Source organism: Dasypus novemcinctus, chromosome 5, assembly GCF_030445035.2.
Source record: "Dasypus novemcinctus isolate mDasNov1 chromosome 5, mDasNov1.1.hap2, whole genome shotgun sequence".
NCBI classification, from domain to species: Eukaryota; Metazoa; Chordata; class Mammalia; order Cingulata; family Dasypodidae; genus Dasypus; species Dasypus novemcinctus.
In genome coordinates this window covers 36,900,016-36,919,278 of record NC_080677.1, presented here as the reverse complement: position 1 = coordinate 36,919,278, position 19,263 = coordinate 36,900,016, and the positions used below count along the sequence as shown (strand labels likewise).

Here is a 19,263-nt window from a genome sequence, read left to right as displayed (position 1 = left end):
CAAAGCGCACCTACTGGACAACGGGTTTCTGCCAGGAGTAGGTAGGCAGACATCTTCAGTAAAGGGTCAGGTAGAAATAGTGTAGGCTTCATGGGTCATACAGTGTCTGTCTCTACCCTCAACACTTCAGTTGTAGGCAAAAGCAGCCACAGACAATACGTACATGAGTGAGCATGGCTGTGGTCTAGTAAAACTGTGTTTATGGACCCTGAAGTTTGAATCTCATATACTTTTCATGATACAAAATCTTATTCTTCTTTTGATTTTTGTTTCAACCATTTAAACAAGTAAAACTCATTCTTGTCTCATGAGCTGTACAAAGACAAGGTGACAGCCCACAGGCTGTAGTTTGCCATCCTCTGGTTTATGCAATAGAAATTTTGAAAAGCATGACCTAATTGCCCTTCATATAGGCTGCCTTGTTTCCTAGGGCTGCCACAGCAAAATACCACACATTGGTGGCTTAAACCAACAGAAGTGTCTTGAATCACAGTTCTGGAGAACTGCCAACTCTGAATCAAGATATCCCCAGGGCCAAGCTTCCTCTGAAGTCTGCAGGGTTCAGGCAGTGACTTGCCGGCAATCCATGGCCTTCTGTGACATTCTTCAAGCTCTGCCTTTGTCACATGGTCATCTTCTCTCGGTTTCCTACTGACTGTGTCCAAATTTCCTCTCTTTATAAGGGCACCAGTCATATTGGATCAGGATCTACCCTAATCCAGTTTACTCTCATCGTATCTACTAACATCTTCATTTCCAAGCAGGATCACATTCATGGGACCTAGGGTTAGTACTTGAGCATATTATTTTAGGGAACACAATTCCATCCACAGCATAGGTCCTATCACTTCATACTTCCACCAGCAATATTTAAGTGACTTATTTCACCATCAGCCTTGCCAGCAGAGTATATTATGGCACTTTTGGGTTTCTGTCAAACAAATGGGCCAAAACAATACCTCAGAGTAGTTTGAATTTGTGCTTCTCTGAGAATGAACATCTTTTCTTATGTTTAAGAGTCATCTGTAGTTCCTTTTCAGTTAACCATCAGTTCATATCCTTTGATGTACTTTATTTCAAATAACAAGTTTTTTTGTGAATAAATCCCTTTCTCTTCTAAAATGGAAAGGACTTTACTGCTTTTTCTAATTATATACACAATTATGATCACATGCTCATGGTCCAAATATTTATATAAAGAAAATTAAAGAATTATTCATAATCTCATTCCCAGGAATATCTACATTTTTATATTCATGTGTCTATTTTTCCAAGTCATTTTCCAGACCTTTGTATATAGACATGGTTTTAGAAAAACATGATTCATTCAACAAATATTTATTGTGTTATGCGTATTACAAGGGTCACACTACATATACTGCTTTTTAACTTGGTTTTTTCATTCAACAATGGATCATGGAAATTTTGATCTTAGCCTGTCAGTGCAGATAGTTGAGTCAAAAAAAGTAGAAAACACAATTCAACAAGAATGCGGCCTCCCTCATCTTCTCTGGGCTGATACCCTGTTCTGATGGACTGACAGTGTTACAAAGCCTGACAGTTAGAATCATTCATTCAACAAGTATTTATTGAGCTTCTACTGTGTATCAGACACTCTCTGAAATACTGGAAATATAAAAGGAAAAAGATTGGAAAGTTCCCTGATCCCAGGAACTCAGTGAAGGAGACAGAGAACAAACAAGAGAATTTTAGAGTGGGATATGTCTTATGAAAGAAAGAAAATCACATGGTAGAGATTGACAGGGTAGCAGCTTCAGACTGGGTGGTCAGAAAAGGTCCTGCTAAGGAGGAAAATAATGACAAGAAGGGGCCAGCCAGGTGAAGAGCTGGGGAAAGGGACTTCCAGGCTGAGGGTACAGCATGCCTCATGGACTTGACTGAGTCCAAGAACAGGAAGATGTGTGGAAAAGAGTGAGGAAAGAGAAAATGACAAGGCCATGGTCAGATAGGTAGACAGAACCATCCATGGGTGCCTTGGCAGGCCATGATGGGAGTTTGGCTTTTATTTACAGAGCAATGGGACTTTTTTTAAAAGGTATTATGGGACCTTGTTTTAAAGACTATTTTAGGATTTCCCAGTTACATCTGAATATCAGATAAATGAAAAATAATCTTTTATGATTTATTTATTTTGTAAGTCAAGCCACCCTGTTCTGTTGTTTTGGAGACTTGTTTGGAGGGGTGGGAGAGCGGAGGCAGAGCAATCCTTAAGAGGCTTTGTGTGTAGTCCAGGTGACTAGGGTGGTGGTCCTGGAGATGGGGGAAGGTAGGTGGATATGGAATATAGTTGGGCACAGAGGTAAAAGAACTTGGACTAGTATGGGGTAGGATGGAAAGAAAGACATCAAGGACGACTGCTAGGCTTTGACCTGGGTGGATAATTGCAGAGTGATTGTAGTTTTCTCTGCTTGGTTGTTCGCTCTACAAAGTCTGCAGAAATCCAACTGTTAGGTAAATAAAATTAAATAAAATAAGAAGCAAAGTGGTTTAAGGGAACAGTACGGTACCTCTTTCTTAATGACAACATCAGCCCTCTATCCCCATCTTCAAAACTCAAGTGACATAGCTGAAAGCCAGTTCACTTATTTTGTTTCTCAGAAAGTGAACTCTAAATTCTTCACTCAGCTTAAGAAAAGAGGGCATATTAAATCTTATTCAATGAGAACAAGCATGAATTGTATTGTGGCTCCAACCAATGGCCTGTTTCCCATTATATGGCAAGGACAAAATGACAGAGTGAGGAGAAAGAAAGGTGAGAAGAAAAGATGGGCAATGTGGTGGAGATAGCATGGGCAATCAGGAACCAAGAAGACAGGAGAGATTCCCAGTGTTTAGCTTCTAAACTGCCTATTGGACCATACTTTTTCCTAAATGGTTTAATCCTAGAGTATTTAAGGTACCAATTTATATGGGGTAACCATAGCAGCTTATACAGCTAAGTGGGAAGAGAAGGAATATTTATTGAGCCCCAACTAGGGACCAAGTACTTTGCATATATTTTCTCAATTTTCACAACCACCTGTGCTATAGGTATGTTTATTCCTATTTCCCATAAATTAGTACCTTGTCCAAGGACACACAGTAAATGGTTGGATTTGGATTTGAACATAGGTCTGTTATCTGCTTGAGTCCCAAGCATACATTTTCCCTACTTCCCTGTCTTCATGCTTCATCATTATAATTGTTTTCCTGATTGGCCCTTTTCTCCTTTACAGATTCTCTAATCCCAGAAATTGTTTTGTATGTGTATGTGTGGATATAAATAAAGACAAAAGAGGCAGAGAAGTAAATATTTCAGAATGGTTTTGCTATATTGTGAGAACAAAGATCTGTTTATGGATAGCGTCTTTTGCTAGGTGGTGGTCAATTCATTTTGTCTGGGAAAATATTAAACGACCTTATGCTTCCTTGATAAGGCCCAGGCTAATTTGATATGGGAAAATTTGCTAGAAAAGGAGGTGAACTTCATCTTAATTATGTGGAAAGGGGGTCGTCCTTCAGCAGAGTTGTAGGCTGGATTTCTGAGGAAGAAAAGAGTTTGTTTTGCCAGCTTGCTTCAATTAATGGATTTTCATTTTCCTCTACAGAATCTGGGACATGGGGATTGGAGAAAAGCAAAGATGGCCTTGATCTGTGTGAAACAATGGGTCTCTGAAACCAGAAAGAGGCCAAGGAAACAAGAAGAAAGAACACTGTGAAACGGAATGGCTGAAGGCGAACTGTGATATTCGATGGCTCTAGGTTTTCCTTTTCTGCTGTGTAATTCCCTTTGCTATCCTCATTTTCAGGAAACTTACTATCCACTGCAATTGATGTTGAGCCCTGGGTCATCAAGGCCTTAAGGAATGAAGCAGGAACTAACTGTATTTATTCTTGGAGCAAAGCCAGGAGAGAGAGTCAGTAGCCCTCCAAAGTTCTTACTAGGTAGCAAGAAAGCAATCCCTGGAGTCCACTGGAATATTCTGGGAGATAATAGATTTCCTGCTGTTGTGCAGGATGAGGCCTTGAGTATTTAATGTGGTTATTAAAGAATCACTGGAGATAGGTGGTCAGATTATAGTAGACTGGGAGAAGTTCGCATAGCATTATGTCTAAAGCAGGAAATTAGACACAAGATGAATGTAAGAGTCTGTGGTTGGGTTACCCTCAAAAGAGGAGGAGAAAATCCCAGTTTGTATCCCTCATCATGTAAATAATATGCAAATTACAATGGTCACGTGTTTACCTAGAAAATTTTGCTTACCTCATTTTGGCTTCTAGAGTTGCTGGGACACCAAAAGGGAATATTTGTCAACTGTCCAAGATTGTTTGTTTTCTTCTAGGGAAACAAAAGGGTAAATTTCTTATTAAATAAATGCCAGGTTTTAAAAATTTTCCTTCCAAAAAGTATACTAGAAAAAGGAAAAAAAGAAGTGGTCCATAGACAAATGAAGAAACAAATGAAAAGTTCTCCACCCCACCCCCCCCCCCTTTCGTTTTACCACAGGGTACTTTTTTAAAATAAACTTTAAAAAAAAAAATACTTAAGATTACGTAAATGTTACATAAAAAATATAAGGGATTTCCCATATGCCCCGCTCCCAACCCCTTCTACATTTTCCCACATTAACAACATCCTTCATTAGCGTGGTACATTTGTTACAACTGATGAACATATTTTGGAGCATTGCCACTAAGTGTAGATTATAGTTTACATTGCAGTTTACACTCTCTTCAGCACAATTTTGTAAGTTATGGCAAGATATACAATGGCCTGTATCTGTCCTTCCAATGTCATTCAGGACAATTCCCAAGTCCCAAAAATGCCCCCATATTACACCTGTTTTTCCCTCTCCCTCCCCTCAGAACCTCCAGTGGCCACTGACTCCACATCCATGATAAAAGTTCTTCTATTGCTAGAATAACAATAAGTCTATACTAGAATACCAGTAATTTTACTCTAGTCCATCGTTCATTCCCTAATCCTAAGGATTCTGGGATGGTGATGCTCACTCCACCTCTAACTGAGAGGGCTTCAGATCCCATGGGACAGATGGATGGGACTATCTTTCTTGCAGTTGTAGACTATCTCTGTTCCTTGGGATCATCGCTGTCCATCATAATCTCCTTGTTAGTTGTTCTTGGTGAGTCCAATGAACTGAAGAGTAGGTGTTGCAACTCTGTTGAGATTCAGGGCCCAGCTGGCACATGGACAGCCCAAAGATTTAAATCTCTTGGACACACAACTATCAACTCTAGCACTATATATTTATAGGATCAAATAGAAGGGACAGAAGAGCCATGTGTAGGGAAACCACACGAATCTAACTCTGTCACACTGGAGAAATGAATTCCCAAGTAGGGCCCACTGGCAGGGCACCAAGTCCCTGAGCTGTCTGCCCTTCCTATATTGTCTGGATGTCTCTGCTATTTGAGGCAATATTTACTTGGCAGTCAATGAGATCCTGCTGGGATGTGCATAAGTGTAACCTCTGGAATGACTCCCAACTCACTTTGACATCTCTTAGCCATATAAACTCATTTGTCTTTATCCTTTCCCCCTTTGGTCAATGTCTTTTTCTAGTTGCTTTGCTAGTTAGTGCTTGGTAGTAATCCTTTGGTGCCTGGGAGGCTCATACCCAGGAGTCATGTCCCATGCTGTGGGGAAGGTAATGCATTTCTATGCTGAGTTCAGTTTAGAGAGAGGCCACATTTGAGTAACAAGGACCTCCTCAGGAGGTAATTCTTAGACACCCTATAATACTAGGCTAAGTTCAGTTTCAAAAGTAAAGGTTCATAAGTTCAGTTATCAACATCAAGGGCCTGTCAATGGTCCATCCTCCTTCACTAGTCACTGCCCCTGTACTCAGGATTCTTGCTATTCCATTAGAGAATGTGGCAGAGCTCCCCAGGATGGGAAATTGATATTCTTTTGGTTATTGTGTGAATCTCCACCCACCATGACAATGCCCCATGAACACTTGAACACATTTATATGCCTTATAGCTATGCCCCACATGAACCACAGACTCCCAACACCAATGATCTTCCCCTGCCACAGTTGTGACCCTTCTGTGATCCAAAACTTCTTCAAAAATGAAGTTAAGAAAAATAACCAAATACAATTTAAAAAATGAAATAATATTGAGTTTCAAAAATAATAAATAAAATATTAAAATATTCAAAAAAGTTGAATTTTAAAAATATAAAATTAATTTTTAAAATTTTGCAATTATGTCTTTCATCACTGTTAAGATCTGTTATCCTATATGTACAGTGACATTTTCTTCTGTTTATTTCCCCACTGTTTTTTTTTTTTTAAATTTTGTCTTCAAAGAATATTTAGGTTATAGAAAAATCACATACTGAATACAGAATATAGAGGATTCACCACAGGGTACTTTTTCTCCCCTTTCTTGCCTCGACAATGTGAAGGAAGGGCAAGGATTTTCCCTCCAGATGATCATTGATATCACTGCTAACCTTTCATCTAAGTCTGGGCTTCAAATTTGTCACTTGGGAATGATACAGAATGCCTGTCTGATGGTGGTGACACCTGGGGCTGGGAATATCAGACCATCTGTGACCACCCAACTGCCTGGGCAGCAGCAGAAGCAGAGGCCCACCCTGGACGGCAATAGGCAAGAAAAGGCAGCTATCCCTGCCCTGGGCAACGGTGGGGAGGGAGTTAGAGGACTGCAGTATCTCCAAGGACAATCTAAAAGCCCAGAAAAATCTGCCTTGGATAGAATTTTAAATCTTTTCTGAACATTAACTGACCTACTTTAGGAGTTAGGCATCTCTCCCAATCTCAGCAGAAGCCTGTGGAATAGGTCTCCTATCAACAGGGATATTTTACCATCTTACAATAGGGCTGTTTCATAAAGGACACTTTCTCTGCTGCCCATAGTTCTCCCAATAACTACCAGAAAAGTCAGAACAAATTTAGCCATGCCTTCAGAATCAACACATGGTCCTAACGAAGCAACACTTTTGAGACCTGGATTAACTAATCCAAGTGAATGTTTTGGGGAGATTATTCTGAATGTTTCCCTATTTCTATTAAAAATAATCACTGCTCCTGTCCTGCTTCAAAACCTGGTAGTCTTTGTGCCTTCCTCTCATCTCACTTTTACCTCCTCTCCGTATATAATCCTCTCCTTCTCTTTCTCATGTTTCTGTGTCTTCTTTCTCTCCAATCTCTCACTCCTTTCCTTGCTTCTACTGCTCTCTAATCCCTTTCCAACATCTTTCAACCTTTCACCTCTTGTTCCTTCCTAGCCCCACAGCACCCTGTGGTAAGTGCTACCTCTTGTACACCTGCGGTCTCTCATATTGTCCCTCTCCCCGCACCCAATCCTCTACCTTTGTTCCAGGTACAGGCGGTCCCTTTCCCTTCCCAGGGTCTTCTTGACTCTAGTCTCTTCTCAAAATATTTTATCCTATATGCAGTTACCAAATCATTTTCCCTACAGCAGCATTTTAATCCTAATACTGTCCTGCTCAAACATTTTCTAGGGCTCTGCCTTTCCTCTGAAACAAGATCCAAAGTTCTAAGCTTGATATTCCAGGCACAACTTGGGCTGATCTTGATCTTCTCCTGCAGCTCTACCCCTCCCCATCTCCCTTCTGGTACCAACTGCTCTGGTCCAAATGCCTCTTACCCACCTGGGGCTTCTCTCCAGCCGTTTCCTCTGCATGGAGGCCATCCCTGCCCATTCCTTCATCTGTACACATCCCAAACCATCAGGCCTAGCTCAAGGTCTATGCCAAGGTCTATGTAGCCTTCCCTGATACCTCTGCTAAGTTTTTTCCTGAACCCTTTCCTAGAAGTTATCCACATAATGGGGTTAACCTAACAATAATAAATCAGGTGTGTGGTCTTATCTGGACCTCAGCCCCTGCTGAGTTCCATTCTACAAGTGTTTCTGGAAGTTCCTAGAGTACTTCCCATGTACTCACAGTTCAAGGACCCTTCTTTCAGCCTTGCCATTGCTCTGCCATCTCCCAAGCATCTGCTGGCACTGCTGCTCTGCCATCGTCAAGGCACTGAGCCCCTACCACGTCAAAGCTGTACTGCGTTCTGTGGTAAGATGTAGAAAGAACTTATAACTCTTCTTTACTGAGCTACTCCATTACAGGGGGTCCCCAGACAATGCTATTGATGCCCCAATTCTTTAATCCCTGTGAAACAGTTCTTTCTGCATTGTCCTCCTACCCCCCACTCCCACCAAGTCTCTTCTGAATCCACAGGACTCAGCTATTCAGATTTCGGGTCAATGTGGGCAGGAGATTGTTCTGTACTCATAACTGACCTACTCAGTCAAGTATGCTAGACCTGCCCCACCTTCTCACAGGAGGTCCAGCAGCCCCTTCTGCAGAGATGAGGGGCTGACCTGCCCACAGGCTTTCCAGAAAACGTAGCCTCAAGTGAGCCACTACTATTGTTGGCAATGTATCACATCCCTCAGGTGTGCTGAGGCAAAAAAGAAACACAGGATTAGATAAAATGCTAGCACTGCACTGTCTAACCACATGTGGTATTTGATATTGAGCACTGGCAGCTTGGCTAGTCTGAACTGAGATATGCAATGAATATAAAATACACGCCAGATTTTGAAGACTTACTCCAAGGAAAAGAATGTAAACTATGCTATTATTAACTTTTTAATGTTGATTACCTGTTGAAATGGTAACATTTTGGGTCTATAGGGTCAAACAAAATTACTTTTGCCTGTTTTTAAAAAAACTAACACACTTTCCAGAAAACTTAAAATGACACGTGGCACACATTCTGCTCTATTTCTCAGTGCTGCCCTAGAGCAATGGCTCTGTAAGCAGCTGGGAACTTGTTAGAAATGAAAATCTGTGGGTCCCACCCCAGACCTGCTGAGTCAGAAACTCTGTGATGGTGCCAGCAATCTGTCCAACAAGCCCTCCAGGTGAGCCCGATTCCAGCAGAATGCTAAGGAAGATAAGCTCCAAGGGGCAGAAATGAGGTCTGAAGCATCATAGGGCCTCCCTAATTTTTGTTTAATAATGATTTAATTTCTTATGATCCCTCTTAAGCTTCTAATGCATCTGAAAGTCAGTCCGTCACTGAGCAGCAAAGTAAATATTATTGTCAGGAAGAACTGCCAGTCATAACCAGGACATCTTTGGAAAATCTCAACAGAAATATAATGAGCACAATGGCTATGCCAGAAGCAAGAGGTAGCTGTGAAATCAGCATAGAGAACAATAAAACCATGATGACTATGTCATAATACAAAACAGTTCTGGATGCTAAGCCAGGATGAATGGCTAAGATCCTTTGCAATGGAGTAACTCGAGCTGCACAACCTCTTCCCCACTGCCTGTGCCCTTGCAGAGACTACCACAGCCTTAGTCCGGCAGCACGACTGCCTGGGCTTACCTGACACAGCCCTCAAAATCCTGCAGTCCTTGTGATCTCAACTTCAGTTATCCTGAAATTCGCCAACTATCATTCCTCCTATCACTATGCACCTTTACCAAGAGCATTAGCTCATGACCATGCTTAAAGAACAAGACCACAAAATATGCCAGGCACCCAACAAAGCATGTCTTATTTAAGTGTGGGGCATTGGTAGCAGGGAGAGGAAGGGAAATTGTTCTAGCAGCCTTGCTTTGGACACCCCCTGAGTGAAATAATATTCTCCAACCAGCAGTCTTTCAGGAACTGATACCATGCCTGACATATTTAGTGGTTTTTAAATTATCATCCGTTTACTTATTTAAAGTAATTCATGCACATTGTAAAAAAAAAAAAAAAAATCAAACAAAACAGAAGTGGATAAAGGAGAATGCAAGAGTTCTCTTCTCTAATTTAATTCCAATTCCTAGACAACTCTGGATTTTAAAATGCAGAGGGCAGGCGGGAGAGAACTGATACAGATATAGAGACAAACAAAATGATACATTTTTAAAAATGAAATAGTTTCAAGTAAGTTGCCTTCTTCACTTAGTATATTGTGGACAACTTTCAATATTTGTATATATAGATTTACCTTCTTCCATATAATAGTTGCCCAATATTCTATTGTATGAATAGTTTATTTAACCATAGTTTATTTCAACAAAACTTTGGGTTATTTCTGATCTTCCCCATCATCTGTATCTATCAGCACTTTAAGTATATCTTTAGGATAAATTCATAAAAGCAAATTAGTGCATCAAAAGAGGTGCAGTTAAGTTTTATAACTCAGTTGCCTCCCAGAAGATTTTACCCATTACCAACCAAATAACTATCAAATTATCTACCCAAAGTACATAAGCATGCCCATTTTCTGACATCTGCACCAAAAATGATGGTATCTTTAGTATTTGCCAATCTAGTGTTTAAAAAACACACTCTTTTGATGTTTGTTAAATATTTGTGTTTACTAGTACGTTCATTTTATGTTCACCCATTTTTCTATTGGGTTACATGTTTTTATTGTTTTGGAGGCACTTTTTATATAGTATAGGTATTAATTGAATTTTATAGTTTACACAAAATTTCTTTCAATTTGTCATTTGTATTTTTTTTACAAGATGTTTTTATTTATTTATTCTCTCCCCCCACCCCCACCCCATTGCCTGTGCTTACTGTCTGCTTTCTGCTCATCTTCTATTTTAGGAGGCACAGGAACCAAACCAGGACCTTCCATCTGGGATGGAACCACCCAATCACTGGAGCCACCTCCACTCCCGGCTTGCCGTGTCTCTTCATTGTGTCATCTCGCTGCATCATCTTGTTGCATCAGCTCGGTGCACAGTCCAACAAGTCAGCTCACTATTCTGCTCATCTTCCTTAGGAGGCACCAGGAACGAAACCCAGGACCTCCTGTGTGGTAGGCGGGTGCCCGACTGCTTGAGCCACATTCATGTTTCTGTCATTTCTATTTTACTTTTTTATTTTTTAAAAGATACTTAGATTACATAAATGTTACATAGACTATATAGGGGACATGTCATTTGTATTTTAAATTTGTATATTGTGATTTTGTATTATAAAAGTTTTACAATTTTATATGGTCATATCTGTCTGGGTTTTAGGTCCCACTTAGAAAGACTTTTCCCATTCTGGATTATAAAATTATCATTTTTCTACCATACATGTTTTGGGTTTTTTTACACTGAAATCTTTAATTCATCTGGAATTGATTTTTTGGTATGATATTAGATATGGATTTCACCTAAAATTTTTTTCATAAATGGTAAGCCAATGGTTCCAATTCTATTATTTCAATAATCCCTCTTTTCTCCCTTAATTTCATATGCCACCTTTATCCTAAACAAATTAAAGTGTTTTACATCCATGGATTTCCTATTCATTCAGTTATATATATATACATATTTCTCTACCTGTCTGCTCTCTGTTTCCATTCGCTGTGTGTTCTTCTGTGATTGCTTCTATCCTTATCAGCGGCAGCAGGAATCTGTGTTTCTTTTTGTTGCGTCATCTTGTGTCAGCTCCCCATGTGTGCAGCTCTCCTCCTAGGCAGCCTGCACTTTCTTTCGTGCTGGGCGGCTCTCCTTACGGGGCGCACTCCTTGCGCGTGGGGCTCCCCTACGCGGGGGACACCCCTGCGTGGCATGGCACTCCTTGCGCGCATCAGCACTGCGCATGGGCCAGCTCCACACGGGTCAAGGAGGCCCCGGGGTTTGAACCGCGGACCTCCCATGTGGTAGATGGATGCCATAACCACTGGGCCAAGTCTGCTTCCCTCATTTAGTTATATTGACCGGATATGATTTAGGAAGATTTCCATCATTTTCCATAAGCATAAAACATTATATCATTATGGGGTAGATCTTTAACAAATTTTAATTTTTTTTCCATTTGACCTATTTAGATTTTCTGTCTCTTCTCGTTTTAACTTGGTAATTTACATTATCTTTTATTTTTTAAAAAGTTGTACATGGTTCCTCTCATATTTGGGACTGCAGGGATTAACTCTAGTGTCTAAAGCCAGGGCTCTGGGTGAGACAGCCTGAGTTTGAAACCTGGCATCCCATCTTAGTGTCTCTGTAGGTTACTCTGCACCTTTGTTTTCTTGTCTCAAGTTAATATAAGCTGAGCACTAGAACAGTGCTTGGGACACAAAAAGCTCTTATATTTCCATATCTCCTTATTTATACTTCCTCATTCCTAAAACAGTATATTTGTATTTTCTCTTCTTATGTTAATATAATATTTTCCAGAAATACGTATATTTTATGGTCTTTAAGAAATAAATTCTAGCTATTATTTATAACTTTTACATTTTTAGCTTTATTTTTGTCTTTGCTATATTCTGTTTTCTTTGGGTTTATTTTTGTGCTCTTAAAAGGGGGAAATGGCAAAGACAAATGAATTTATATGGCTAAGAGTCTTCCACAAAGAATCGGGAGGTCATCAGAGGGGTCGCGCTTACGTACACCTCAGCAGGACCCCAGAGAGAGACAAAGTAGATTCAAACCTAGGTGCTGGTTCTCCTGAAGGCTATGGAGATCCACAGGGTATATGGTCATGGCAGATGGATTTGGAGTTCTGTGCCATGGCAGAGGGCCCTACTTTGGAATTTGTGCTCCCGAGTGTGATGGAGCTGGACTCAGATGTGACTTTTCTACATATGCCTCTTCTGTCACTTTTACTCAACCTGTGGTTGGCGCTAGGGATGGTGCATACTCAGGGGACTTGAATCTCTGGACTGCCCATGTGCCAGCTGGCCCTGAGCCTCAGCAGAGTGGCAACTCCTACTCTCTGGTTCGTTGGTCTTACCCAGGTCAGCTAACAGGGAGGTGAAGATGCTCAACCACCACACCAGGGAAGCAAGGGTGCCTACAACTGCAAGCAGAGGAATTGCATCCATCACCCATGTGGAATCTAAGCCCCCTCTTGATCTAGAGGTGGAGAGAGCATCACCATACCAGGGTCCACAGAATAAAGGAATAAAATACGGATTAGAGTGGACTTACTGATATTCTACTATAAAACTATTGTGATCAGTAATAGAAGAAATTTTAGCATTGAGGTGGAGAAAGTGGCCACAGTATTTGCTGACTGGGAAGTAGAGGGAGAGAGAAGTAGAGATGTGATGTGGGGGCATTTTTTGGATTTTGAGTTGTTCTAAATATTTCAGGGTCATGCTGGACTTTATATATCCTGCCATAACCCACTGAATGTACTGGAGAAGAGTGTGAACTACAGGGTAAACTATTATCTCTGTAGTGCAGCAGTGCCCCCACATGTGTTCACCGAGGGCGATGAGTGTGCCACAATGATGGGGGAGGTTGTTGGTGTAGGAGGAGTGGGGTGGGGGGTGGGGGGGTATATAGGAACTTCTTATATTTTTTAATGTAACTTTTTTTTGTGATGTATATATCTTCAAAAAATACAATTTACAAAAACGATGAGGTGGGGGGATGGAGAGTGGGTTATATGGGAACCTCTTATGTTTTTTGTGTTTTTTTAATGTTTTTTAATGTAACGTTCCTTGTGATCTATTAACTTTAATAAAAAAAAGTAGGAAAAATTTTTAAAAATCAGAAAAGAAAAAAAAACATTTAGTTATGGTTATTTTTTCTCCTGCTTTCTAAAAAGTATTTTAAAGCTATCTAAAGAAAATATTTTAATGTGGCTTTGGCTGCATCTTTTAGGGTTTAATATATCGTAGTCTTAATATGTTTTTCTAAATAAATCTTAATTTCATTTTGAGTTCCTCTTTGATCCAAGAATTATTTTAAAAATGCTTTTATATTTCCAAATGTTAGAAAGAGTTATTCTTGGCTATTGCTAAGCTTGAGTTTTATTGCAAGCATGGCCTGCATGTTTTCTATTACGAAAAAAAATAATACTGCATTTTTCTCTGTAGAAGAGGCATTTTTGCTACCAAGTATGTCTTCCAAGTGCTAATGGGATATAATGCAATCCATTAATCAGAGAATGTAATTTGTAGTAGGTGGACTGCTGCTGTTTATAATGGGTTTGCCATCTGTACAGGCTCTGTGCTTACCAGAAACAGGCTGTTTGCTTGTTCAGTGCTGGAATGTACACCTACTTTGCTTGGTGGGCTGCTCGGCTAGAAGCACAATCTCATGTTTACTGTTAAAGTTCATAGACTGTGATGCATGCAAACTGCAAGGTCAATGTCAAAGATGAAAGCTTGATGGAGAGACTCCTGTTTATAATTAAAATCCATAATCAAGTGACTTTAAATAAGGGAGATTATCCTTGATAATCTGGGTGGGCCTAATTCAACCAGTTGAAAGGCCTTACGAGAAGAGTTGAGGCTTCCCTAACGAAGAAAAAATTCTGCCTGTAGACATTAACTTCAGCCTGTGCCCAAGAGTTCCAGCCTGTCCTTCCTGACAGCCTACCCTATGGATTTAGGACTTGCCCGGCCATCTCCCAAGATCTCATAAACCAATTCCTTGCAATAACCCTCTTAATATAAATCTCCTATTGGTTCTGCACATCGACCTGCCTTAAATTCACCTTTACTTGCTCGCCTGCTTTCCTGCAGAGGAAATACCCTTCCTCCTTTTAACAGCCAACCTTTCCACAGCCTTGTGGAGCCCACCACCTCACCTTAAAGGCCTTGCTCCACACTTATTCTCTCTCTCTTCTTCATCTTCCTCTTTTCCTTTTCTTCTGGACCCTTCCCAGCATTCTCTAGTATGAGTCAATGGCTTGCATGTAGGTGGTTTATCTAGAAGTGACCCCAGGGTACAGAGCAAGAGAGTGTATAAGTATGATGTAGTGAAACAGGGGAAGGAGTAAAGTCAAGACAAGAATGCATAAGTTTGGCAACCTCTACAGACCCCTGTTGCTCAATCCCATGAGAACTTCTGAAGAGACTTATGAAATGTGTCTCAAAACAGGGAAGCAGATGTGGTTCAACTGATAGAGCATCTGCCTACCATATAGGAGGTCCAAGGCTTCAATATCCCGGGCCTCCTGGCTCGGGTGGTGAGCTGGCCCACATGCAGTGCTGCTGCGTACATCTACTGCCAGCCGACACAGGGATGCCCCGGCGTAAGGGTGCCCCCCGTGCAAGTAGTGGCCCCTGTGAAAGGAGAGCCACCCTGCATGAAACCACAGCCCACCCATGAGTAGTGCCACACACACTGAGAACTGACACAGCAAGATGACACAACAAAAAGAGACACAGATCTCCAGTACCGCCTGATGAGAATACAAGTGGACACAGAAGAGCACATAGTGAGTGGACACAGAGAGCAGACAATGGGAAGGGGGGTAGAGAAATAAATAAATCAATCCTTAAAAAAAAATTCATCCACCCAAGGAACGAGAGAAAACATTTATCCGTCAGCTCTCTTTTCAGGAGCTATCCCTCGGGTGTTAACTTCCCTGGCTTCTGGGTTGCACAGACATGAATGCCAAAAGGGTTCACTCAGGCATTCCCAGCCACACAGTCAAAGAAGCCCCAGAGAAGGAAGTGAGAGGCAGCGGCCCAAGGCAAGACATTGCCAAGTTACAATTGCAGTAAGCTGTTTGATGTCTACCCAAAACTTACCAAAGCAGTAACTAGATTAAGAAGGATGGTCAAGCAGCAAAAAGACACAGAAAACAGACAACCGGGGGAGGGGAGGGGAATTAAATAAATAAAAATAAATCTTTAAAAAAAAAAAAAAAAAAAGGAGGATGGTCAAGAGGATTTGAAGTGGTATACAAGTGGTGCACAATATAGTTCCCTTCCTATACTAATTAATCTCTGCAGGTCCTTCATAGTCACACTTCTTGGAAAACTTGTATACATATGCTACTTCCATTCTTTCACCACCTATTCACATTTAATTCTACGTAGGCTGGCTTTGCCGGCCCCCTACCTCTCTTCAAACTCTTCTCTAGGCCATTAATGATCTCCATGTTGCCAAATTCAACAGGGAAGGTTCTACCCTGCAGCCTCCTTGTCTCACAAAAACTCTCCCTCTTGGGTAACTCACACACACTCATGACTTTAAATACATTTTCTGTTCTTTATATACAGACTTCTAACATTTATTTATCAGCCTAAATTGTTCTTCTGAACTCCAACCATATAACCATCTGCACCCAACAATGCAGGTACCTCATACTTTACACGTCCAAAATAGAACTCCTGATCTTTTCTTGAAAATGTTCTTCTAGTGTGTCTCCCTCAGTAAATGGTATCACCATTTACCTAATTGCTCAAGCCAGAGAAGTAGGAGTTACCCGTGATTCCAGCCTCTCATCATCCTGTCCACACAAGACCAAGTTCTATTTATTCTACCACTAGCATATCGCTCAGATCCATCCGCTTTTCTCCATTTCCACTACCAACACCCTTGTCCAAGCCTCTACCATCTCTCACCTGGATTCCAGAGAAACCTCCTGACAAGTCTTCCTACATCCATTCTAGTCCCTACTCCAATCCTTTCTCCTGATAGCAGCCAGAGACATAATCTTATTAATGTTAATCAAATTGTTTTACTCCCTAGCTCAAACCACTTCAACGGATACCGATTGTATTGGGTTTAAAGTCTAAGGTGAGTAACAAGACCTGGGGGGCCTGTGATGGCGGCTTCTCTGTTTCTCCAGCCCATCCTTTACCCCCTCCCTTTCCCTCATATGCCCCACCCAAACCACTCGTCTTTTAGTGTCTCACAGACCTCTGGTCCTTTTCCTCTTTGGGTGTGTTCTACGTGCTATGCCTGCTGACCGAAAGGCAGTTCTCCCAGTTTCTCCTGGGGAAATCCCATTTTTCAGTTCTCAGCTCAAATGTCATTTCCTCAAAGAGACTTACCCTGGCCTACCTCTCTGTAATTTAGCAATTTAGTATTTTTGTTTAAGGAATTTATCACAGTTTAAAACGATATATTTACTTACGTGATTATTTGCTTAATGTCTGTCTTCCCGCTCCATGATGGGGGAAATAACACCCACATTTTTCTTTACAGGATGCTGAGAACCTAGCACAGTGCTTGGTACTCAAAAAACATTAACTGAATAAGGGAAGGGAAAGAGGATGGGCAGAAGGAAGGAATAAACAATTGAAATGAAATTCTTATAAGAAAATGGACTGTTGTATTAAGTGCTCTAGCCCCATCCCCCCTTTTCTCCACTGAAACAATTGCATGCTGAATCACAATGAAAGACATATTTGCAGCCAAAGTATACAAGCCCAGGTATTGGTTCTTCTGAGGGCTACAGAGACCCACAGGTTCTAAGGTCATGACAGATGGAGTTCAGTGCCATTTCAGTTGGCCCCACTTTAGAATTTGTGTTCCTGAGTGTGATGGAGTTGGACTCAGATGTGACCTTTGTCCACAAGCCTCTCCTGTTACTTTCACTGGACCTGTGGTTGGTGCTGGAGTTTGGTGTATGCTCAGGGTACCTGAATCTCTGGACTGTCCATGTGATAGCCAGGCCCTGAGCCTCAACAGACTTGTAACTCCTACACTCTGGTTCAATGAACTTACTCCAACCAGCTAACAGGGAGGTGCAGGTCAACCACCACACCAGGGAGCCAAGAGTGCCTATAACTGCAAGCAGGAGAATTGCATCCATCATCTATGTGGAATCTGAGCCCCATCTCGCTATAGAGGTGGAGTGGACATAACCATCCCAGGGTCCACAGGATGGAGGAATAGAGTATGGATTAGAGTGGACTTACTGATATTCTATTCTGGAACTATTGTGATTAGCAATGCAAGTAAATGTAGCATTGATGTGGAGAAAGTGGCCACGGTAGCTGCTGAGGGTAGGGAGAGGGAAGAAGAGATATGATGTGGGGGCATTTTCAGGACTTGGAGTTGTCCTGGGTGGTACTACAGGGACAGTTGATGGACATTGTAGGTCCTGCCATGGCCCACTGGGTGGGCTGGGTGAGAGTATATACTACAATGTAAACCACTATCCATGTGGTGCAGCAGTGCTCCAAAATGTATTCACCAAATGTAATGAATGTGCCATGATGATGAAAGAGGTTGTTGATGTGGGAGGAGTGGGGTGAGGGGGGTGGGGGCTATATGGGGAACTCATATTTTTTTTAATGTAACATTCAAAAAAAAAAAGAATCACCTTCATTCCAATTCAAGAACTACATGTTTAGCTTCACTGAGCCTCACAGTCATGTCATAGGTAATTAAATTAGTCAAAATCACCATCTAATATTTGCAAGCCCCAAAACCTTCAAGAACAATCACACACAAGCCACACCACCACTCTTTGATCAAAACCGTTAAAGAGAATCATTTGGAATAACTATAATAATTATTTTTAAAAAACAACAATGGCACAGCTTTCTGCAAGAGCCTTCTATTTGAAAGAAAGCTGATTGAGCTTTTAAAATGTGACCTCCCCCCGCCAAAAAAAGTGACAAAAGTAGACTACAAAGTAAAACTTTATTAGAAGGCACCATGATCAGCAGGTGGAAGGCCCAAGCTCAAGGAGCTCACATGCCATCACATGCCATACCAGACCCTTTCTGCAAACAGTGATTACTCCCACCCACTAAACCAGACAGACAGAGAGAACACACGTGCACTGGCGTGAGGAGAGGGAGAAAAAGGAGAGAACTAAAAAAGGAAGGTTGTAAAATATTTCAGCATTTCTCACCTTTCAGCATCTTTTCCTTCTTTAAAATAAATAAATGTGAAATAAACACAATCATTGAACAATTCTACATGCGATCAACCTACAGGACATTGATAAAACACAAAGAAGGTGTCTCCTGACAGGTTGGTTTCTCTGCAGTAACAAGTAATTTTCTTTGCCTTTTCCTTTTTTTTTTTTCTTTTTGGACTTCTAAGAAGAGGGTTAATTATGCATCTCAGTTCATGACCCATTAACACCATTGGTCTTCAAAAGATCACTGGCTTTTTTACTTGATTTTACCTTCATTCCCTACTTCCATTCCCCTCCCTGCCTATCCCCACCTCTCATAGGCAACTGTTCAAATGCATTTAATATATATATTTTTTGCTGTACAATGCATAATGTTTTGTCTATTTGCATTTTAATTTGTGTAAATGGCCTTTTATATTGTTTCTTACTTCTAACTTTTACATTCACTGCAATTTGCCTTTCTATTCTCCAGAAATTGGACACTAAGATGGTCTCCACTCCATCATCATAAATAACAGCCAACATTCAAATGCTACTTTTCTTTTTCTATTTAAGATTTATTTATTTATCCCCCTACTCCCCGTTCCCTCCCCCCTGCCCACTGGCATAGTCCATTCTCTGTCCATTTGCTGTGCATTCTTCTGTGTCTGCTTGTCTTCTCTTTA

The 19,263-nt window shown here is 41.0% G+C and overlaps 1 pseudogene; it reads right to left on the bottom strand.

The window, feature by feature from the left end:
- The window catches only part of LOC101444420 (threonylcarbamoyl-AMP synthase-like), a 257,591-nt pseudogene that overhangs the window by 19,912 nt on the left and 218,416 nt on the right, over positions 1–19,263 (bottom strand).